This window comes from Macaca fascicularis, chromosome 3 (assembly GCF_037993035.2).
Source record: "Macaca fascicularis isolate 582-1 chromosome 3, T2T-MFA8v1.1".
Taxonomy (NCBI): domain Eukaryota; kingdom Metazoa; phylum Chordata; class Mammalia; order Primates; family Cercopithecidae; genus Macaca; species Macaca fascicularis.
The window spans coordinates 109345553-109370820 of record NC_088377.1 but is presented as its reverse complement, the minus strand read 5'-3'; the positions used below and the strand labels follow the sequence as shown (position 1 = coordinate 109370820).

General features: G+C 37.2%; 1 long non-coding RNA gene across 1 annotated transcript in view; it reads left to right on the top strand.

The window, feature by feature from the left end:
- The first annotated feature begins 2950 nt into the window (after nucleotides 1–2950).
- LOC107129167 (uncharacterized) overlaps nucleotides 2951–25268 on the top strand; it is a 35573-nt gene continuing 13255 nt past the window's right edge. Inside the window, exon 1 of the long non-coding RNA XR_010585250.1 lies at nucleotides 2951–3233. This is a non-coding gene — a long non-coding RNA (uncharacterized lncRNA). The remainder of the gene's footprint in view (nucleotides 3234–25268) is intronic.

Sequence of the window (25268 nt, the reverse complement as noted above, 5' to 3'; positions counted from 1 at the left end):
AGTAAATATCAATTTGTATTATACAGAGAAGGTAGAAAATTGTGTTATTGTTTTGTAGATTATAATTTCCTCCAGCAATATAATTTAAATGTTAAATTATTTAAGTATGTGTTTTACTGTTACTTTCAGATTTAAAGAAATTTTTCTGTTTCTCTTTTTACTTAGTGCAGATCTGGAGGGTTTCATCTGTGTGAAAAAAACCTTTGGGCTCCTATTACCATATTCAAAGAATCTAAGCTTTGGTATTGGAAAAAGTATCTTGTTTTTTCATTATCATAACATAATTAATATTTTAACTACTTAGTATTTGTGAAAAGTATCCAAATTTTATTTTTATTTATTTATTTGTGATAAAGTCTTACTCTGTCACCCAGGCTGTAGTGCAGTGGCATGAAAATGGCTCACAGCAGCCTCGACCTCCTGAGCTCCAGCAATCCCCTGCCTCAGCCTCCCAAGTGGCTGAAACTACAGGTTCACACCACTGCTAATTTTTAAATTTTTTTGTAGAGACAGCATCTCGCTCTGCTGCCCATGTTGGTCTTGAACTCCTGAGCTCAAGAGATTCTCCCACCTTGGCATCCCAAAGAGCTAGGATTACAGGCATAAGCCACTGTGCCCAGCCAGTATCCACATTTTAGAATGGTGTATTCTAACTGCTGCTTGATAGGCCTCAACTAAAAAATAAAATTATGATTCAAATAAAATGTGTTGCAACTTTGATTAAGTATTTTAAATATTGAAGTCAAACAGAAAGCTCTAGTCTAAATGACTAAAATTGATATGTCATCTCGAATACCCATATTTGAGGAGTTTTTTTTGTTTTGTTTTATGTTGTGTGCAAAATACAATCCTGTCCCCAAAATACATTAATATTCTACTTATAATAATAAATGTAACCGAAAAGCAGAACCAATTTTCACCTTCCACTGACTATTGACTACAAACTCCGTATGTACTTGTTGAGTTGATTTAATATCATGCCTTTGTAAATGAATGCCCTTATTTTATGGATACTAGTCTTTAGTGCCCTGTTCAAATCATTATATGGATTCCAGCAAGACACTTCACTGATTTGTTTCTTTAAAATACATCTTATTTATCTTGTAAATAATTTAGATTTGATTGGTGGTTGGATGTGTGGGAGTGTGACTGTCAGGAGGCGACCTCTTTGGGGACATAACATTGAAGCTGAGATCTGAAAATTGAGAAGGAATTAATTAGCCCAAGAAGAAGGAAAAGAGCAATTCAGGCAGAGAGAATAGCATGTGCAATGACTCCAGTGCAGGAAAAGCTTGGCATATTCAAGGATATGGATGAAGGCCAGGAGTGTTGGAGTCCTTGACCAGGCTAACTCGTGAACCTGGCTGGTCAATGACAAGCTATTTGCTTGTGCTTTGAAAAGCCATGATTTGGCTTATGTGCAGTTCTGCTTGGCTTCCAAGTATACAACGCTTCCCCTGCCAATTTGCATAGGCCCTATTTCACAACATTGGACTCAGGAATTTCTGCTCTTAAGAGATTTCTTATTAGAATCTGACTGGCGCATGAGCCACAGCAGAATAACTTTGTCTCCCTAATAAAAACTTCCACTACTGCTACATTTTCTATTTAGCAGTATAAGAATTTGAGCACAGAATAAAAAGTACCCAGAACTATGAAGAAGCCATTGATCCTGGTCTAGGCTTCCTTTCTTTTGCATAGAGAAGGACAAAAATAATTTCTCTTCAGGACAGCAGCTGAGCTTTAGAGGCAATCGATGTTAAATTCCGTTTTTTGCTGTCTTCTAAAATATTGACAGCCAACCAGCCACAGCCTTAAACAGAGGCACAAATGATCTAGGGTCTGAGCATATGCGTGAAATAAAATGCTGAACGGTGGAAGTCACACATGTCCCCAATGGGAAGTTAGAACTCTATTATAGAACATTCATCTCCTTCATGATAAAGAAATGCAACTCCAGCCGGGCGCAGTGGCTCACGCCTGTAATCCCAGCACTATGGGAGGCTGAGGCGGGCGATCACGAGGTCAGGAATCGAGACCATCCTGGCTAACACAGTGAAACCCCGTCTCTACTAAAAATATAAAAAATTAACCAGGCGTGGTGGCGGGCACCTGTAGTCCCAGCTACTCGGGAGGTTGAGGCAGGAGAATGGTGTGAACCTGGGAGGCGGAGCTTGCAGTGTGCCGAGATCGCGCCACTGCACTCCAGCCTGGGCGACAGAGTGAGACTCCATCAAAAAAAAAAAAAAAAAAAAAAAAAGAGAGAGAGCGAGAGAGAGAGAGAGAAAATGCAACTCCAAACCAAAACCCAAGGACTTTCACGGGAGTTAGTCATAGATCATAGAATAAGAATTCCAGAAAAAGCTCAAAGAGAATGAAATCAAATCCTCTCATTTTATAGATAGGCAGTCCCAAACAGGTTAAACGACTCTATCTATGGATGGAGATTAAATGACTTGCCTAGTGTCACACAGCTAGTCAGAGGTGAGCTAGGCTCAGAACCAAGTACCCTAACTTCCAATTCAGTGTCTTTTCCATTAAGCCTTACTGGCCCCTAAATAACCAGATTTTTATACCAATAGTAAAAAGAAAAAAAATTATTGAAAACAAAATGATTCATAAGGTTATATCTAATCTGGGATACTTCATAAAAAACTGCTCATTTTGAATACCTGAAATGCAATTTATAGACACAAGTGTCAGTTTTTAAATTGTGAAAATACTGGCACAGGCCAATATAAGTAATTTCTCATAAAATAGAGAAATATGTATATTCTGTGACCACATCTATTTCTTTCTTACTCTCTTTTGCCCTCTGCCCCCACCCTGTTCATCCTATGCATCTTTCAACTCATTAATTTTCTCTTTCCTTATAGAGGGAATCAAATTCTGGCATAGTTTATCCTATGGTGGATCTTAATCTCTTTCTCTTTTTTTTTTTTTTTTTAGACGGAGTCTCGCTCTGTTGCCCAGGCTGGAGTGCAGTGGCGCGATCTGGGCTCACTGCAAGCTCCACCTCCCGGGTTCTTGCCATTCTCCTGATCAGCCTCCTGAGTAACTGGGACTACAGGCGCCCGCCACCACGCCTGGCTAATTTTTTGTATTTTTAGTAGAGACGGGGTTTCACCACGTTAGCAAGATGGTCTCGATCTCCTGACTTTGTGATCCGCCCACCTCAGCCTCCTAAAGTGCTGGGATTACAGGCATGAGCCACTACGCCCAGCCGCCATTAGGTAAGTTTAGCAAACAAACATAAATTTGAGATCAAGGAAGGAAATTGAAACTGGAGATCTTTGTTTTATTTGACAATCCATCTTTAGTCAGATTTATTTGTATGGTGTGGCCATTACATGTGCAGTTTAAAGGAAGGGAAGGCATCATTCACTTCCCAATTGAATTTGATAGGAAGATCTACCCGTTTGTCTCCAGCTACCTGGAAGATATGTCTTGGGCACAGTAGAACAGTTGAGGGAATTTGCTTCAAAGTTAACTTTGAATTTCTTCATTCTGTTGCTTCCGTCCAGGGCAGATTGTTTGAAAGAAGTGAAACAAACACACCAGGAAAATGCTCATGAATATAATATTAATTATATTTTATAATATGGCATGGAAAATTTAGACTTCAGATAAATGCAAATCTTTACACATCTCAATGTCTTCAGCATATTTTATGCAAATAGTTGTTAAGAATAAAAATTCTAATTTCAAATGAAGAAAATTCATGACATGCATCTTGGGTTGCGGTTTAATCACTGTATACCCAGGAAGGTATCGACAGTTGTCCCGTGGAAGCTATTAAAGTTGCTGTCCAAGGTTAAATGAAATTGCAGTTTATCAGAGCGGCATTGAGAAAATAAGGGAATCTGTTCATGGCTCTTGATTAATGCCAAGCGTGATCAACACAAGGGGGTTCATTAAGCTATACATCATGTGGGTAATTTAACATGTCATTGTGCCTGCTGTCTGCTTTGACTGTGCACAGCCTGGAGTCTCAAAGTTGTATCTCTTACGCCACTAAGTTCTACACAGAAGAATCCCTCTTACTCCTTTTGCTATAGATTTTCCATTATGCAGACGTACTTTTTTTCAGACACATTAGGCATTTCATATAAATTATTTAATGTTTGGGGGCAAAAAATGTATCTTGAATTTTTAGTGGGTTTTCCCCACACTATATAAAAGAAAACTTATCAGGAAACTCTTCCTCTTTTGAATTATTCTTTTCCCCTAATTTTATATATATGTGTGTCTTAATCTAACATGACATGGACAAAAAATATCAAAATTCTTAATCCATGTTAATTTTTAATACTCTTAGTTATTAATACTCTTATTAAACTATAACTTTCACAGTACATATTTACAAGAAATGTTTTCTCATCATTCTCTCTTCAGTGGTTTTCTCATTACTATCTGCTTCTATAGCATCCATTTTTAAAGTTGATAAGGATTGGGCAGATATTAATTGCAAAACTGGGACTTGAAGTAGATTATTCATCATTTTATCATGTATTGGAATGCCATTTAAACATAATTGTTACTGCAAACATTTCCATGTCATTTGGAAAAATATACCAGACATAATAAATGATGAAATGCTTGGTATTTCTGCTTCAGATATTTATTTTTCTATTACCTTGATTTTTCTGGGCATAATCAAGCCTTTTTCTAAAAACATAAGAGCTATGATTTTGACTTCTAGTTTTATTTAATTTTTTAATTAATTTGCTTCAGAAAATTAAATTTGCTAATATTATTACTATTGAATAAAATTTGACAACTTATTAAGAAAATAAAATATTTCCATGTATAAGACTAAAGAGCTATAATTTATCATTTCATGTTATTTATTTATTTGTTATCTAATACATGGAATTCAATATAATCATGCTTTATCACTCTCACTTAAAAGTAGGCTCTCCTAGTCACAGAAGATTTATGAGATGCAATGAACTAGAGGCCAAGATCTCAGCCATAAAGTCAGTGGTTGTTGCAAGGGAGGACATGACAAGAAAAATATGACCACATTGCATGCAACTTTAAAATAAAAATTTTGGCTACAGGAATCTAGTGAGTAGGTTCCATGTTGTGCTTCTTTTAGATTCTTGAGAGTACACGTGCCAATCAGTAATCTGGCCAGAGCTCTAAAACTTCCTTAAATGTCCCACTACGACAACTGTATATTGTTGACCATGGCTTGGAATATTGCAATATTGGGATTTATATGTCTAATGTCCTATTACATTGGAAGCATTAAGGATTCTCTTAAAAATGAACTCCCATATGATATTGTAATGTTTTAAAGAAGAAGAACAACAAAAAACCCAGGGTAATATTTTACAGAATCGGAATACACATGTGAAAGAAACGACCATCACTGATGTACAAAATACTGAGCTATGTTTGTTGGGAGTGATAACCTGGTTGGCATCTACCATTCTTGGGAGAAGATTAGAATGCCATTTAAGAGCTGATGGTACCACGTACCAGCTTTTAGAGACACACCTGAATAATGGAATGCTATTTTAATTTCGGTCTTTTTGTTTTGTGGGTTGTGAATGCAGTATCTACAAGACTCTCAAAATAAATTGTTTAATGATTTAAACTGGGTGTTTAAAATGTATTTTAATTAGGTCCAAGATCAAATTAGAATGATATCTAGTGAATAACAAACATTTTCAAAAGTGACACAACATAAAGCGTTTTCTTTGCTGGTATGTAAAGTAGGAAGGATGCATTTTACTTGTCAGCTTTCTGTTATAACTCCCAACCGTTTATTCTAACTATATGATAGGTCTCCCCTGAAAAATACTGCAAAGGTTATTCACTTGGTCAAGGTCCTTTCCTTGAAATTTTTTTTTTTCTTTAAAAAAGGTACTATATTGTTTTCTGTCGCCATTAATTCCTAAGGGTTTATTTACAAGACAATAATTAATTATTCCTCTGGGAAACTCAAGAGTCAACATGAATCAAAGCAGGCTTGGTAAGGAACATAGAAGTCTCAGATAATTAAGCAGGGCACTGGAGACCAATTGTTTATAGAATGATTTTGCTGCAGCTAATTGACACTAATTATTTAATCTGATTTTCTTCTTCCTAGTTATTCTTCTACAGTCACTGCTTTCTGCTAACGATGCACAGGAAAGGTGCTCTGTGCTTTCATTCAGTGTGGCCAGCCTTCCCTATAGAAAATCGATATTGATATTGATAATTGACATTTTCCAACATGTTACAGAGTGTTAAGAAAACAAACCACAGAAGACATCCACAAATTATCAATAGTAAAAATACATATCCGGCAATAACTTGTATCTTAAACTATTTTTTTTTTTTTTTTTGAGAAGGAATCTTGCAGTCACCCGGGCTGGAATGCAGTGGCATGATCTTAGCTCACTAAAACTTCGAACTCCTGGGCTCAGGCAGTCCAGGCAGTCCTCCCACCTCAGCCTCCCAAGTAGCTAGGATTACAGGCACAAGGCACCATGCCTGTCAGTAAATTGTGTTGATGGTTATCATCTCCAGTTTTCACTCTGAATTAAGCTTAATTCATTTTAAAAGTGTGTATGAATGAATGTGTAAAATGTATCAAAATGCAATGAACTCAGAGTTTCCATAGTATTTTTTATGCATGAGATGAGGTAAGGACTGTAGCATGGTTAACAGGAGAAATGCAAGTTTATGCAGCTGCCTGAGTAAAAAGAAATATTCCGATGAAGCATATGGTAAAACTTAGGGGAAAAAAACCACATGCAATCATGCTACTCTCCATACAGGATCTATGATGATGGTTAAATGAAAACTTGGGAAATATGCTCGTTAATTAAAAAGCATGCAGTCTGAATTGTATTTTATGGTATCAAGTGTCTCTGTGGTTTCTGCTTGTGAACTGCTCCCTCCTCTGAATATATCTGTTCTGTGACAACATTCACTGTTGAGATAATTGAAGATGGGTATTAATTTATTGGTGTGTTGTTTTGATTTATTAGCTTTTTAACCCTCCATCATATTCAAGCTAGCTATGCAAGATTCGGGCTCTAAGTAAACTTCTAACTAAAACATTAGTAAAAATGGAATCTCTGCACCCTTTCTAGTACTGTGAAGAATAATAGGTTTACCTTTTTGTCCCTGTCATCAACCTCACTCTTTCTGTGAACATACTCCTCTCCTTGGCGATGTCCTAAACTAGCCTGTGTTAGTAGTCTCTGTTCTAAATTGCTGTCTCCTCTTTCTTTTCTTTCTCTGCCATTAAAAGTTATTTTTATAATTGATTCCTCAATCTCTCATTCTCTATTTTCTGTAGGGACAGATAACTAAGGGGTCACTTGACTGATTTTTATGTATTCATTTCCCTACATTATTGCCAATTCTAGATTTTATTAACATTTTGTTCGCCGTAGAGTGCCCCAAAGAACTTAGTGTAGTGAGATGATTTAGACATGAAAAGAAGTATTTCAGAATATTGTAAGAAATACAAATGGCAAATTGCAGAGTTTAGAATGGAAGGACATTCACCCAGCCTGGGAGATGGAGGGGATCAGTTAAAGCATCCTAGAAAGTCAAGGAGTAGTTAGTCTCCTCTGCTTGCATCAGAGTATTTAATGTCCATGATTAAAATCCATCCCCAAGCTAAGTAGCTAAATAAGCTAAAGAGATGTAAGTGGTTCTCTTTTAGAGACACTGCGAGATACAATAATTGCCCTTATTTTATACCAGCCATTGTTCTAAATGCTTTACGTGCTTAAATAATCTTAACAATCACAGGAAGACAAAATGTTGTGTATTTGCATATTGATCCCCATTTTACACATGAGGAAGCTGAGGCACCAAGATGAAATAACCTGTCCAAGATCACGTAACTGTTTAATACGATGAAACTGGGATTCAAGCTCAGGTGGTCTGGCCCGAAAGCTGATTTCTTAAACCTGGCATCTGAAGGAGACTTGGTGACATTTTTATTCCAATATCTTTGATCATTATAGTTCTAAATTCTGGCTTCTCATTAGAATCACTTGGCGGGATTTTAAAAATAAAACGTGATCTCTGGGGAAATGCCTGGGGCCAAGGCATGGGTACTTTCAAAGGCACTCCTGGTGATGTTAAAGTGCAGTCAAGGCTGCTAAGGCTTGCTCTAACCCTTCAAACAGGAGGTCCCCTATACCTGGCTCCTCTCTATACCCTTCACCCATAGTTTCTAAAGGTTGTAAAAGCAGGTCAACAATACTGCCAAAAGCAGTTTCTTAGGTGCTGATTTCCCGCGTCACCCTTAGTGAGCCAAACTCTGCACATTCCAGGTCTTGATATTTGTGAATAGATCAAAACTGGCATGAAGGTTGTCCTGGGACTGACTCAGGTTGGAGTCTTCCTGGATGATTAGTCCAATTTACCAGTGGTGGAATTTTATTTTATTTATTAATTTTTTTTGAGATAGGGTCTCACTCTGTCATCTTTACTGGAGTGCAGTGACGCAATCTCAGCTCATTGCAACCTCTGCCTCTTGTGTTCAAGCAATTATTGTGCCTCAGCCTCCTGAGGTAGCTGGGCTTACAGGCGTATGCCACCACGCCTGGCTAATTTCTGTAATTTTAGTAGAGATGGGGTTTTGCCATGTTGGCCAGGCTGGTCTCGAACTCCCAGCCTCAAGCGATCCACCTGCTTCGGCCTCCCAAAGTGCTGGGATTACAGGCGTGAGCCATCGCACCCTGCCTCGTGGGTGTAATTTTAACAACCTAATGTCCTGGGATCCCTGGGCCTTTCTCTTTTCATACCCCACCATTCTCCAGTGCATTCCAACCTTTTAATGTGCAAAAGTACTTTGTGAGTCTTTGGAGAAACCTTGAAATAAGAAGACCTTTCTAGGTAGATAAATTTAAGCATAATCTTATAACTTGATTTATTAATTGTAAAGGGCTTTTTAAAAAAACAAAACCACAAACCATTATCACACCTAATACAATTTTTAAAATTATTAATGTGATTATCAAATTGTATAAAAAATATCTTAGAGTTAGCTTATTAGAATCAGGATCCAAATAAGGTTTATGCATTGCATTTGGTTCATGTGGCTCTGATGTCTCTTTTGATACATGTTAGCCCCCTCCCTCTTGTCATGCTATTTATTTGTTGAAGAAACTGTGGGGCTATTTCTCCTATAGAATTACCCGTGTTTTATATTTGGCTGCTTATAATCTCCTGACATTTAGCATATTCTCTATTCTCAGTATTTTCTGTAACTTGCCAATGAGATCTAGGCCCTTGGTTACTATGGATTTTGATTTTTTGCAAGCATTCTTTGTAAGTGTGTGTATTTTCTACTGTATCACAGCAAGAGGTACATAATGCCTGGCTATCTTGCTTTTAGTGAATAAGATTTATCAGTGAGTTCAAGTATTGACAGTCTGAAACCTCCATTATAAAGTTCCCCATAAACCTTTTACCTGATGGCTTCAGCTGCCATTGGACAGTTGCAAGATCAATTATTTCATCCAGGATTATAAAATGGTTATATTCTAATTCAGTCATTCCTTCTGCACTTATTAGCTAGATTTCTTTTATAAAGGAGAACTTTTACTCCTCAACTATTTAATTGATCTGAATCAGTTTGTTAAGAAAATGTTTAAAATGGTGGATTTTTTGCCTACCAATTTTCAGAGTAATGAATTTGACGTTCTGTTAACTTTTAAAGATAACTCAAATTCTTTTGGTAGCATTTTAACAGCTTTTGGTGCATTGCAGCCATTATTGTTTTCCATACTGACATTGGCCCATTTTCAGATGGGGGATCATTTTCAAGTTGACTGCTATGTGTTTTTGATATAACTCTAGTAGACTTCGATAGTATCCTTGCTTTCAGTCACAACAAGATATCATAGGCACATACTGTGTAACACCAGCCCTGGAATCAGCCCTAGTTCCTTTTTATTGGGAAGTGGTGTTTAAAGATCACAGCCTGGGCCTTAGGGGTGCTCATTGCTACTGGTTGTATGTCATTGCTTCTAATCTTTTTAATAGACAGATATGATATGTTTTTAAGAAAGAGAGAAATAAATTGCAAATGTTTATTATTTTCAATCCAAATATAAAATTGAAGTTTTTAAACCAATTTTTTTAAAAAAGTATGATTGTATTTTTTTCTTGTAACAGAAAATGTTTCCTAATAACATTGACATAACCCAAAATCACTTATTTGCTTTATTCTTTTTTCTCTCTCATTCAATATGTATATGTGTGTGTGTATATATACATACCTACCTATAATATTTCTTACTGTTTTTTTTTTTTTTTTGAGACAGAGTTTCGCTCTTTTTGCCCAGGCTGGAGTGCAATGGCGAGATCTCAGCTCACCGCAACCTCCGCCTCCCAGGTTCAAGCGATTCTCCTGCCTCAGCCTCCCTAATAGTTGGGATTACAGGCATGTGTCACTACACCTGGCTAATTTTGTATTTTTAGTAGAAACGGGGTTTCTCCATGTTGGTCAGGCTGGTCTTGAACTCCTGACCTCAGATGATCTGCCCGCCTCGGCCTCCCAAAGTGCTGGGATTACAGACATGAGCCATTGCTCCCGGCCACCTATAATATTTCTAGCAGCTCTTAGTAAGGAGCTCTTCAACTGAATGCAGTTTAATATTTTATTGTGGTTCCGTTTGTCTTTTTGATATATACTACTAGAAATATATCATCATCTACTTTGTTTTAAAGTCACTTGAAATAATTAACATGACTATGTTATCATAATAATGTATAGCTAGATTCATTTGTTTTAGTATGTTTTTGATTTTAAATGACTCCCTTTTCAAAAAGTTTATTTTAAATTCTGTAAAAGAATTACGTATTTCCCAAGTCAAAACCGTAAAAATAATTTAGAGAGCTCTAACTTCTACCTTAGTTCTCTTCTTTTCTTTCTATTCTCATGTAGGTAACCATTTTTATTAGTTTCTTGGGTTATCCTTCCACAGTTGTAGTAAGCACAAACACACATACATATACGTGTACACACACACACAACCACCCAAGTGCGTGAATGTCTTTTCCTCTTCTTACATAAAGGTAGTCAGTAATACGTACACTCTTCTGTCCCTTGTTTATTTCACCTCATGATATACCCCGGAGGCTCCCTCCACTACAGAATTTAGAAGCCTTCCTTGTCACTTTTCATAGCCACAAAGCACCCCATGGTACGGGTGGCCACAATAGGCTGCTGTGTTTCCTTCTAGTTCTTTGCAATTCCAACATGATCGTTTAAGTTCAGTTATTTTAGTCTCAGAAGAATCCTACCTACTATTTCCTGTCCAAACTTCCCCCCACCACACACACATAAAGCTTCAGCATTTGGCAGCGCTTGGAGTAGGCATTTAATAAATTTTGAGTAAGTGGAATACATGCAGCAATAAAGTTTCCTTCATTTCACTCACAGAGAGTCCCTGAAGTTAAGACTCACATTTTTTCTTCCTTGAGCAGCCCCTGATATTTCAGTCTTGATGATCTTACATTAATTATATCTTTACCTGCTTTTAATCTGGCTTCATTCGGCATCTAACTTCTCTCTGAGCACCCTTCCCTACCAGGATTACCCATATGATCCCACCCCACCCCACCAGATGCCTGGGTGATTTTCATTTATGATGATACAATCGTTAGAGATATTTCTAATCTGAACTTTCTTTTTATTTATTTCTTTTTATTTATTTATTTTTTCAATTTAATTTTACAAGTTTATTATAGCTCATATCTGGAGCTGATTAAGGTGTCAACATTTTAAAATTACTCAAGATAATTAACCAGCAAAGATGATTATGGCCTCTAAAACTATTGAACAAACTGATGCTATTTAACATTGTTCACAGCCATTTAATTTGAATTACAAATTTTAGATTCTGGTAAGTAAGCCATAACTTCTTTGAACTTTCTTTTACTTCTTTAGAATTGCCTCTCTCAGGAACTAATTTCTTCTCAGTTATAGCATGGGACTATCTAAAAAACAAAACAAAACAAAACAAAAAACCCCTATATTTTGTTATTTAATTATACTCTACTTTATTCCAGAGAAGATTCTAGACACTTAACTGTGACTACATTATAATTCTTTAGTGGCCAGCCAAAATATTGGAGGAGGGTTTTAAATTATGGGCACACAAACTCATACATATATAACTGGTAAACCTCTCAGAAATGTTTTTATATTGAAATAATTGCTGAAGTACTGTATGTGTGCCATTACTTAATTAAAAAATTGTATTCAGTAGTATAAACAATCACTTGTGTGACTTCTGAAATTTTATATGTCTCTAATTTAAGGTATGTAATTCCTAAGGCTAAGGAGAAGCTCCTGCAGGCTGTCTTTGTCTTATCATAATGAGTCATACACTTAAATTTCGGAATTTGATTTATCTCGGAAGACTAAACTTTAAATTCTTCAGTGGACGTTTAAAAGGCACTTTTGAGAGTAATTTAAGCTTATTTATTTATTTATTTTTATTTGTTTTAAAAAAGCTGCTTTGTGGTAGACACATCGACGTTTAAGTTGAAGATACATTTATTTTCCTGTAAGGCAATTAAGAGAACACCAATGGCTGGGCGCAGTGGCTCACACATGTAATCCCGGCACTTTGGGAAGCTGAGGTGGGTGGATTACTTGAGGCCAGTTCAAGACCATCATAGCCAACATAGCAAAACCCATCTCTACTAAAAATACAAAAATTAGCCAGGCGTGGTGGCACACACCTGTAATCCCAGCTACTTGGGAGGCTGAGGCAGGAGAATCACTTGAACCTGGAAGGGAGAGGCTGCAGTCAGTTGAGATGATGCCACTGCATTCCAGCCTGGGCGACAGAGCAAGACTCCATTTCCCAAAAGAAAAAAAAGGAAGAGGAAAAAACACCAATGTGAGAATAATTACTCACATTTTCTCCCTCCTAAGATTTTTATTATAAATATAAATGTAATAAATGTTAAGATTATAAAATATAGATCATACATGAAGTAAAAAGAAAATCTCTAAACAACTGTGATAAACACTATTAATATTTTTATGTATTTCTAGGATTTTTCTAAATATAAATTATAAATTTATATAATTCAAAATATGGTTGAAATTGTATTACATACTTTTTTTTATATCTTATTTTTCTTTACTTGTCATTATGCGTAAACATTTTTAAACCATATCATCAAAAATTCCTTAGAATGCTAATATAGCATTCTATTACACAGAAGTTGTAAAATTTCTGTAATCATTCAGTTATCTCACAATTATAATATTTTCCATGTGTAAAGGTATAAATCACTGTTCACATTTTGAAAAATTTTCTCAGACTCTATTCTAAGAAGAGAAATTACTAAGCAGCAATTGACTCAGTGTTTTGTCTGTCACCCTCATGCTTACAAAGATGGTCAAGTAAATCAGGAAATATAGGAGATATAACTTTTGCCTTAATTTCAATCATGACACATAGGCTGCCTGTCAAGAACAGTTGATGTCAGGCTGGGTGCGGTGGCTCACATCTGTAATCTCAGCACTTCGGGAGGCTGAGACCGGCGGATGACTTAAGGTCAGGAATTCCAGACCAGCTTGGCTGACATGATGAAACCCCATCTGTACTAAAAATACAAAAAAACAAAGTTGGATGACAACAGATTTGTCGTGGTGGTACATGCCTGTAATCCCAGCTGCTCATGAGGCTGAGGCATGAGAATTGCTTGAACCTGGGAGGCAGAGGTTGCAGTGAGCTGAGATTGCACCACTGCACCCCAGCCTGGGTAATAGACTGAGACTCTGTCTCAAAAAAAAAAAAGAACAGTTGATGTCAGGATGTCAGTTAATAAGAGCATTCCCTCAGCATAAGCAGATTTGCATCCTGGCTGGTCTCAGATGGCTCAGCATGGAGTAGTGCTAGGACAATGGGTAGAAGACAGAATTCTAGTTCTAGTCTTGGCTTGTTCATTATCTATTTGCATGATCTCAGCAACACTAACGTCTCTGCTCCTTGGTTGCCAGGCCTATAAAATGAAGGAAGTGCATTACATTTACTAAAATTCCTGTTTTTTTTTTTTTTTGTAAAGACAAGGTTTCGCCATGTTGCCCAGGCTTGTCTCAAACTCCTAGACTCAAACAATCCACCTGCCTTGGCCTCCCAAAATGTTAGGATTACAGGCATGAGCCACCACACCCAGCCTAAGATTCCTTGTAGTCCCCAAATCCTCTGATTTTATGTTTAGAAGTTTAAGGTGACCCACGCAGTTTCAAAGGCTATTGCCTAAAGACGTGGCTGATTGGATTCTTGCCATCAGCATTCCATGAAAGTCATGCTTTATTTGTAAATGAGATGATCACAGTTTTACTTGTTCTAGGTGAGTGCTGAGATTACAGATATGAGCCACCGCACCCAGCCTGACATCAACTGTTCTTGACAGGCAGCCTATGTGTCATGATTGAAATTAAGGCAAAAGTTATATCTCTTATATTTCCTGATTTACTTGACCATATTTGTAAGCATGAGGGTGACATGATAGTCCTAGCTGTTCTAGTTCACAACAGCTTACATTGAGGAAGTACCACATTACCTGGAAGACTTGTCTGGCAGCTGCCTCCCATTCTATGGCAAGCTCTTTCAATTCTATATATTGCAGTCTTCAGGAGAAGTTCTAGAGACAATTATCTGGAAGATTTTGCTCACTAATAACCTAACCCTTCCATCTGCTATACAAGGAGATATGCAAATCATGCAATGTTAGTTCTCCACTAATGCCCACTCATCAACCATTTGTCACCCATCCAATAGACAAAGACAAATCTATATTAAGAAGTTCAAAATGGGCCAGGTGCAGTGGCTCATGCCTGTAATCCCAACACTTTGGGAAGCAGAAGCAGGAGGAGAATTTCTTGAGCTCAGGAGTTCGAGACCAGCCTGGGCAACATAGTGAGACCCTGTCTTTACAAAAAAAAAAAAAAAAAAAAAAAAGAATTAGCTGTGCATAGTGGTGTACACCTGTTGTCCCAGCTACTTGGGAGAGTGAAGTGGGAGGATTGCTTGAGCCTGGGAGATGGAGGCTGTAGTGAGCCATGATCATACCACTGCACTCCAGCCTGGGCAACAGAGGGAGACCCTATCTTGAAAAGAGAAAAAATAAATAATAAAAGAAGGTCAAAATGTCTTTTGGAGCACAAGATACAGGAATGTATTATTAATTTTCCATTGATCTTCAGCCTAAAATAAAGGTAGGTTTACAGAACAGCAGTTGTAGCCAATCAATCATGTGACTATAATATGGGGGAACTGCCAAAATCTCATGTGACATCAAGAGGAGTATTCACAGGGCTATATGCACTCACCCTCAAATAGAAAGAGATGGCCACTCACAGAAAGATCTCATAGAAAAGTTTGTTATATTGCTGTGGTTCTAAAATTTTAGCATGCATCAGAACCAACTGTTAAAACACAGATTGCAAGCCGGGTCACTTGAGCCCAGGAGTTCAAGACCAGGTTGGGCAATATGACAAAACCCCATCTATACCAAAAAAATATAAAAATGAACTAAAAGCACGTACTTGTAGTCCCAGCTGTGGGGTGGGGAGCTGAGGCAGGAGGATCGCTTGAGCTTGGAAGGCAAAGATTGCAGTGAGCCGAGATTGCACCACTGCACTCCAGCCTGGGCAACAGTGAGACTCTGTTTTACACACACATGCACACACACACACACACACACACACACACACAGAGAGAGAGCGCCAGACACAGAGAGAGAGAGAGAGAGAAATTGCGGAGCCCTATCCCCAGAGTTTTTTGTGTCAGTAGATCTAAGCTTGGCCAGAAGAATTTGCATTTCTATCAAGTTCCCAGATGATGCAAGGATGAAAATAGATATTCTAGAGAGATTAACCCAGGGGCAGTCAAAGTAGTGAAACCAAGAGTGTGGATGCTAGAGCATAATAATTGAAGGTAGTCCTCCCAGAATTTGGCTGTCAGAGATGAAGTAGCTAAGCCTAAGAAGCCACCTGGATAAGACGCTAAACTGACAACAGCAACAAGCTCTTTACAGAATAACAATCTACAGGTCAGTGATATGTTAAACTAGTCAAACATCAGATCTTATTAATTGACACCTCTCTTAGCTAGTAATGTTATCTCTGGTTTTCTCTTATCATATAAATAATAGTGATAGATTACTAATAGAGTAGAATATTGTTGAATATTGGCTCACAGGAACCATCTCTTTTTCTTGCATTTTTTCCAGATAAGGATTTTTTTTCACATTTAAATGATCTGCATCTTGAAGTATCTGCCATTTATAAAGGGAGTTCAATATACCACAGCACCCAGGAATATGAGTGGGAGGAACTCTATTTCATAGTTACTTTCTCCTGGAGGCACTCCCTCTTGTCCAAGTTTCAGCCAGGGAATCAATGGGGAGCAAACCAAGATCAATTTTAATTGATTGTTCAGATTTTTAAATAATTTGCATTCTTCCCTAATACTTGACAGAATAACCACAGTACCTGAGTCTTGTACCCTGTAATTTTAACTGTAATTCTTAAAGCATTTTACTGTACGGCAACTTTTGCATCTATAAACAGCACACCGCCCTCATAGTGTGTCAGAGGAAATAGGGGAGCAGAATAAGGGGGAAATGTGACAAAAACATGCTTATATTTGTGTACTTACACACACAGACATACACACACAAACACACACAAACACACACACACTCTAGCTGCCGTGGTTCCCATTGCTGGTATTAGAATGTTGTGTAGGGAATAAAATTTTGCAAATATTAAATTGATGCACTTTAATTTCTTCTTAAATCATGTTTGCAGACTTCTACTTCCAAAATTATGTCATAAGGTTAGTTGACCCAAAGCAGGAGAGAGCAGCATTGGGAATGGTCTTTAAAATCAGGTTTGGATGCTAGAGTACACTGGTAATCGCTTTAGCAAATGGTTAGCAAATGTGGCAGATGCCATTGGTTGTCTACCCAATAGTAATTCTCTGCTTCTAATCTTGCTAACAGAATCCAGACTGTGGGCCATTCATTGTGCCCAGCCTTTTGAGTGTCTAAGTAATTCAAATGACTAAAAAATGCTATAGAGACTGTATAAATTAGTGGTTCTCCATTTTGATGATATATTACATTCAACTGAGGAGCTTAAAAATACTGAAATCAGGGATCTACTCCCATAAATTCTGAGTTAATTAATCTAGAGTGAGACAACACATTGATATTTGTAAAAACTCAAAACTAGCTATGATGCGAATCATTGGTTTTAATTCTTGAAATCATCACATTTTAAAACAAATTGGTCTATTCTCGGTTCTCTCTTCACTTCCAGTTGTGAGAATATTTAAAGACAAAATAATGAATAATATGGCTACAACACTGGAAAACTGCCAACATCCCATCTAATACCAAGAGCAGTAATTACAGGGCCAACTACACTGCATTAATGAAACTAAATTTCCTCTGTACCTCTGAGTCATAATCTGAGAAAACGTGTGGACTGCCTAAATAATATCCATTTTTGAGTCCTGTCATTGGTAAGATATTTTTCATACACACCCATTAAATACTTACAACATTACAAAAATGTGGAATTAGTATCCATCCCCGTTTTATAGATGAGAATATTGAGGCCTGACAGGAATATAGTTAGTGGGATCAACTCAGATTTCTTGGGCTCCAGAGTTTATAATCTTTCCACTTTACTGTTACTGCTTTTCAAAAGCTGTCTCTTTTCACCCCTTTCCCAGTATCAGATCCTCTGCTTATATAGGGCAAAGCCAGAGTTGGAATTTGGCGTTTCTGTCTAATGCTTCAGCTCTTAAATTTAAGATTCAGTATAGTCATGAGACAGTTCTATTGGATTACTTTTTGGGACCAAGACTGTGTCTATCAGTCCAAGTTCTCAAGGCCAAACCCTTCAGCTCCTGGGAGTATTCCAGTGCCTCCAATCCTAGGGGAATGACAGCAATTCCCATGAGCTTCTTGGTGTTCATTTTTAGAAACCGTTTTTCTTTTCTGGAAATATTTGCCATGAATCATCAAGAGTTAAATTCATCAATACATTGTGTCTCAGTCACTTTGGGATGTAAATGATCAGGATTGGTCATCACGTCCAGCAGGCTGACTGGATAAAAATCAGATTTTTTTTTTTTTTTTGAGACAGGATTTCGCTCTTGTTGCCCAGGCTGGAGTGCCGTGGCGTGACCTCGGCTCACCGCAACCTCTGCCTCCTGGGTTCAAGCTATTCTCCTGCCTCAGCCTCCTGAGCAGCTGGGATTATGGGCATGTGCCACCATGCCCAGCTAATTTTGTATTTTTAGTAGAAATGGGGTTTCTCCATATTGGTCAGGCTGGTGTCGAACTCCTGACCTCAGGTGATCCACCTCCCAAAATGCTGGGATTATAGGCGTGAGCCACTGCTCCCGGCCCAGATTTCAATTTTTACAAAACATTTCTTGTCATGAATTTTAACTGTTAATGCGCCTTAGAAGAGGGACTGTGATGTTCCAGAACAAAATTTAGTTTCATGTCTGAATTTTCTCTTTTGACCTACTAGTGACTGAAAATGCCCTAGACGATTTGTTATTGTTAGTATTTTGCTTAGCTGTCAACGAAATCTTCTTTACCTGTAATCAGTGGGTATTTCTTGGGGAAAAAAAATCTCAAACCAATATTAACTGACTTGATTTATTCTGTTTCTGATGTTTCTCTTACTTTACTCATTTTTCAGCTCATTGCATCTAAGCTGTTGAATTCTATTAAGAAGGCCTGTTTTCCAAATGACCAAAGCAGTTGTAAAAAAATATTACTGTTAACTTTCTGAATAATATAGTACCTCAATTCATGTCCATTTGCACTCACTGAACATGCTGGGTTTTTTTTTTTTTTTTTGGTAAATATGACAGAGGTATATTGAGCTCTTAAGTGCTTAATCAAACTCTATTAATACTGCTAGCCATAAACTACCTATCAGAATGACATGGCTTGGAAATGTTTGCATGTATGAGTCAAACTTAAATAAAATAATTTATCACAAGACTACTTTTCTGGACTTACTGGGAGTGCATACTAGATTTTTTTGTACAGTGTTGTTAACCTACGTGTTGGCTTTGTCTAATTCTATGTAAAGTATGCTGATTTATTAGAATGCTCACTCTACAGTAAACTGATAATTGGATGCTCTTGAAAGAATGAGTTTCATTGATCTAGTCAATGACCACAGATATTACTGAAGTAAACCTCTTAACAGTGTTGGGGCGTATTTTGGCCATGATCAATGTTTCTGAATCTTCCCTTGTATTTTTTTGTTTTGTTTTATTTGGCACTATCTGCATTGATTTAAATCTGCAGCAAATTTAATGTGCTAAATTCATCTTGACACAAAGTTTCATTACTTTTCTGGAGATGCGAACTTTTCTTTGTTTATTATAGATTAAAAATCTTCCCTGACAGTCTTTGAAAATAATCTGTTTGTACTTATGTCAATATGCATCAGTGGTTGACAGTAAATAAAGTGAAAAATTAAAGATACTACCTTTAAAATAATAGAATTACATTTCTTTTCCTTTTGTTTTTAAAGCCATTGCAAGGATCTACCTTGGTGTCCTCTAAAGAAATTCTGAATTTTCTGAGAACAAGAGGTCAGGTCCAATATGTGGAAGTCTTTTCTGCATGTCTGTGAGTAGAAAGTGAGAACTAGTGTGCCAAGGGATGAGTAATGAGCCTCATCTTGACGCAGAGTCCCCAAGAACCAACTTTTACTGAAGAGCGTGCAGGCAGCTTTATACCCCATTTGACAACATTAAACTCAAAAGAAGAAAATGCACTGGTTCTAAACTATGTGCAGATTGCTTATCAATTCTCTGACATATACATAATGAAAAGATGTAAAATATACAGGTTCATGACATTTTGTTAGAATTACAAGATAAAGAGGGAAAAACCTCACAGTATGAATATGCATGCCATACTTTCTGGTTAGAATAGAAGCCATTTGAGAATGTTTGATTTTTTGTTCCCCATTTTAATGTTTAGGAAGATAAAATTTTCTCTAGATATAAAGAAAATAAGGGTCACCATGTTTATTTGATTGATTTTCTTTGAAAAAATAGTATAAAAAGCTATACATGCATATGGTAACAAGTTCAAAAGGTAGCAAAGGGATTTGAGGCAAAAAATAAGCCTCCTCCCTCCTATAAATATTAGGTAATAGGCTACCTAAGATCTTCCTGAAGACAGCCAGCTACCTGTTTCTTGCATATCCTGCCAGAGACACATTCAATGCATTCACAAATATATATGTATGTAAATATGTGTGTATATGTGTATATATATATATATTACACACCTGCATTCAACACATACACATACACAAATGATAGCATATTGCACAGTGCCTTCTACTTTGATGTTTTTCATTTAATAATGCTTTTTGAAGAGTTTTTTTATATTGTTGCACACAGAGTTGTTCCATGTCTTTTTTTTCCTTGAGATGGAGTTTCGCTCTTTTTGCCCAGGCGGGAGTGCAACGGTGCAATCTCAGCTCACCACAACCTCCGTCTCCCGGGTTCAAGCGATTCTCCTGCCTCAGCCTCCTGAGTAGCTGGGATTACAGGCATACACCAGCACACCCAGCTAATTTTGTATTTTTAGTAGAGATAGGGTTTCTCCATATTGGTCAGGCTGACTCGAACTCCCCGACCTGAGGTGATCCACCCACCTTGGCCTCCCAAGGTTCTGAGATTACAGGCATGAGCCACCATGCCCGGCCTGTTCCATGCTTTTAAAAAACTGCATAATATTTTATCAATGTAGCATAATCTATTTAAGCAGTCCTCCATTGATGGACATTTAGGTCATTTCCAATTCCTTGCTATATTGAATAATGTTTTAATGAATATCATTTTACATAGATTATTTCTTACATATGCAAGTATATCTTTAGGATATACACATATGTGGAATTGTTGGGTTTAAGAATATGTTTAATTAAAATTTTGACAAGCTTTGCCAGTGTGATATTTGGGCATTTAACAATCAGTGTGGCACAGGCTGCAATCCATCAGAATGGATGCTGACTGTAGACAGCTGGTAAAGGCTGCATGTCAGATGAGAATATTGTCAAACTGCCCTTCAAAGATGTAACTGATGGTTCTCCTTTAAATAAGTGATGAGGACAGGTACTATAGTTTTCCATTACTATTCCTATTTATAGAATTAGCTAACTCTCAATGGTTTTTAAATAGTCATTATTACCAATAAAATGTTACCTGAGACCACTGGTGAATTGTAGTCATAAAGGTGCTATATTTAGACTGCATGTTAAATATATTAAATATGTTATTCATTACAAAGAAAAATTAAATATTATCTGTCAACATTAACATCACATAGAGCTCCTTCCTGATGTAGCTGAAAAAGTGACCAGAGCAGGGGGCTTACCTGCCTGTTTTTTTGGAAGGTAAACTTCATAGGGGCAGAAACTTGTTTTGTTCTTTTTCCCCACAATAATATCTTCAACATCGAGAAAAATGTCTGGTAGTGGTTTAACCAAATATTTCCTAACCAAATATTTCCTTGCTGAATACATATAAAAATATTGAACTGAAATATAAAGTCTTCTCTACAAGGACAAAGAAAAATTGTAAATATTTATATAGTCACACTTACTTTTCTTGTTACATCTATTTTCTGTTTCCTAACATTTGGAGATTGACCACTTGTTTATTATTATTATTAGAGATGGAGGTCTTGGTCTGTTAAACAGGTTGGAGTATAGTGACACAATCACGGTTCTCTGCAGCGTCAGTCACCTGGGCTCAAGGAATCCTCCTGCCTCAGCCTCTCAAATAGCTGGGGCTACAGGCATGCACCACCCTGCCTGGCTAATTTTAAATTTTTATTTGCAGAGATGGGATCTCACGATGTTGCCCAGGCTGGTCTTGAACAACTGAGCTCAAGAAATTCTCCCACCTTGGTTTTCCAAAGTGTTGGGATTATAGGTGTGTGTCACTGTGCCCAGCCATGGAGACTGGCCACTTATTAAAGATGTATCCTGAAGTCAAAATTGTTAAAACAAAGCCTAAATTTCATTAGGAAGAAATCCTTGAGGAAGAGTGTCTATGTTTGAATATTCTTAAGCCATGGTTATTGCTGAAATTTGTACGTTTTATAATATGGTAATTGTATTTAGCTAGCTAATGTCTTTTGTTTTGGAGGGCTGGGGTGTAGATACTTGTGAATGTAGAATTTAGCACCTGAAGTAGTAATTATGTGTACTTAGAAATTACAGGGTAGGAACTGGAAATTGGAATGGAAAAGGCAGGTTATGGAAAATAATATGCAATATATAGATTTATATGTTAAGTACTGTGGGGACACATAGCAAAAAATGCTTGTGATACCTTAAAACAAAGTTGCTAACTTTCTTAATTCTCTCCCGCCTCCCTGCCACCTCCAATTCATGAGAAACAATGAGGCAAAGGCATGGAACAAGATGATGATTCAAAAACACCACAATATCAACACTGAATTCAATGCAGTCTCATAAATTGAGACTGTCTGGGAAATGCTTGATGTAGGAATATGGTTTCACATCTAATGCAAAGTCTTCACAACAAACTGCATTATTTGGACTATTTTTAAAACTTTTCTCCCATGGAAATATAATTCTATATTATAAACACAGGAACTTGAGATGACTGAAAAAACAACACAGAATTTCAGATAAACAAGGACTAGCTAAATGTAGTAGGTGAGACTATATAGGAACCTTAAAAGAGTATGAATGCTACATTTTTTTTTTTTTTGAGACGAAGTCTTGCTCTGTCACCCAGGCTGTAGTGCAGTGGCGTGATCTCTGGTCACTGCACGCTCCGCCTCCTGGGTTCACGCCATTCTCCTGCCTCAGCCTCCCGGGTAGCTGTGACTATGGATGCCCACCACCATGCCTGGCAAATTTTTTTGTATTTTTAGTAGAGACGGGGTTTCACCATGTTGGCCAGGCTGGTCTCGAACTCCTGGCCTCAAGTGATCTTCCCACCTTGGCCTCCCAAAGTGCTGGGATTACGAGGCATGAGCCACCACACCTGGCCTTGCATGCTACATAATTGTTAGGAAAGGCTCTCACTGTAAGCTTCATGAGGAGTGGGTTTCTTTGGTTCACCATCATATTCCTGCACCTAGCACCCTGTGCACAGTAGGTACTAACCAAATATTTGTTGAATGAATTCGTGAATGAAAAGGAAGAATGTTCTTTGTCAGGCTAACATAGGGGAATCTCAGCAAAAGCAACAAGTGGTCAGCATTTGTTAAAATGTTGAACTTCATAAAGGAAAGGGATAAAGTGTGAGTTATTCAATAATGCCCGTGATATCCAGCCCGTATTCCATTAAGCCCCAGGCTAAAGGGTGAACAGTTAATTTCATAGCTGTACTAAATAGTTATATCGCATATCAGTCAAGGTGATATATGCCTCTAAATCCCTTGGAAAGCACCCAAGGGCAAAGGCCAGAAATCATTATAAGCTTGACTAGGAAAACCACTAATAAAGTGGGTCATGGAACTTTTTTTTTAATGCCAAGAAAATAATGTAATAATGGGATTGTGTCTTTCCTCATTTCCTTTGAAAATGCTTTTAGTATTAGGATCTATTCAATCAAAGGATTTAGGAATATTCTAACAATGAAAGGTTCTGCGTTTTACATTCAGTACTTATTAAAGTGGATACCTGCTGAGTTGTATTATCAGATTAAAATCTCTGTGAATCAAAAATAGAGAGAGGGGAGTTTATTGGACTTTGTAAAGATATTTACATTAGGAAGACTGACAATTACTAAAGTTTTATTTGAGGGTAGTAAATGGGAAGATTTTCTGTGTGAAAATTGAATGTAGATAATAATAATGGAAGAATGTTTAATAGATAAGGCTTTAGAATTTTACAAAGAGCTTTCAGTTATAATATGCAATTAAACATATTGGAAAAGCTATTGAAAATAAAGCATAGTTCCACATTGTTAAAGAAATGAGGCCTGGAAGCAATATTCACAATTAACATCGGGTTAGTTCATCATCCTCTGATTTACAGTGATTTAACAATGTAGCATGGCACACATTTTTCAAAATCCAATTGCTAATCTATTTCAGGTCAAAATGAATTGGAACACGATTAGAACTTCATCTTGGTGTTCTGACCTGAAATGAAAATGCATGTACCAGTGCTGTCAAGTTTGCATTACTTCTGGGTACTACATCATGTTTCTAGGATGGTTTTTCATCATCACAGCAACTGCACCTCGCTGTCTTATCCCTTTTTATTCCTGGAAGAGGTGGAATTCCCTTTGAAATAAAAGGAAGTTCTGCATGTGAGACAAATGTGGAGTCTCATTGTGGAGGTGGGAGAATAAACAGTGGTTGGGATGAACATAGACACTATTTCAATCCTTTGTGTGTTTCTTTTCTTCTATCCCAAAACTTCCTAGTGAAGTACTTTTCTATAACTCTCCCCCACTCACCTACGAAGTGATGTGGTAAAACAAACTTTCACCTTTTAATCAAGAAAGATATCAGTTAAGAGGTGATTTAGCAATTTCCAAGGAATCTCTGATTTTTGCAAAACGTGTTGGGGAAGGGATTGAATTCTTCAATGTTTTCTTTGGGACCACGCAATAAAGATGCAGCCATGTTAATTGGTGAACAAAGCTGATTGGCTGGGATTGCCTTGGATTACTGCATTCAAGGGAGAATTTGGCTTAATTCTCCCCAACTTAAGGTTACTGGCTTATGCAATGTTAAATTGTGAAAACTAAACGAATACAGAAAGACTTAACAATTCATCCCCAAATGCTTTTCTACATATTTTTAATGATATCCATGTGTACTCCCTTAATAAGCAAGATAGACACTCATAAATATTTCTTCTCAGAGCTTCTGGGCAAATGCAACCTGCTTTAAGAAAACTCTGTTTGTGAAAATCCAAATTTAACTTTTTTTTTTTTTTTTAAAACAAAATAATCATCCCCTTGAGAGCCTATGAGAAACTGAAGGGAAGTTATATCCATTTGCTTAGTTCTGAAGGAGTTTCTATATTTTAAATGTTTAATGGTCCTCTGAAGGGGGAACAGTTTGTTTTAGCTAAGGGCCTGCAGCCACAAACAGATATGTGAATTTTCTACACTGTGGAATCTAGCACTTCTTGTAGAGCAGCATTGGTGGTTTTGGGGGCATGATGGTTATAAGAATTTGAGAATGAGCTAGAAATAGATTTGCTGGGAAAATAT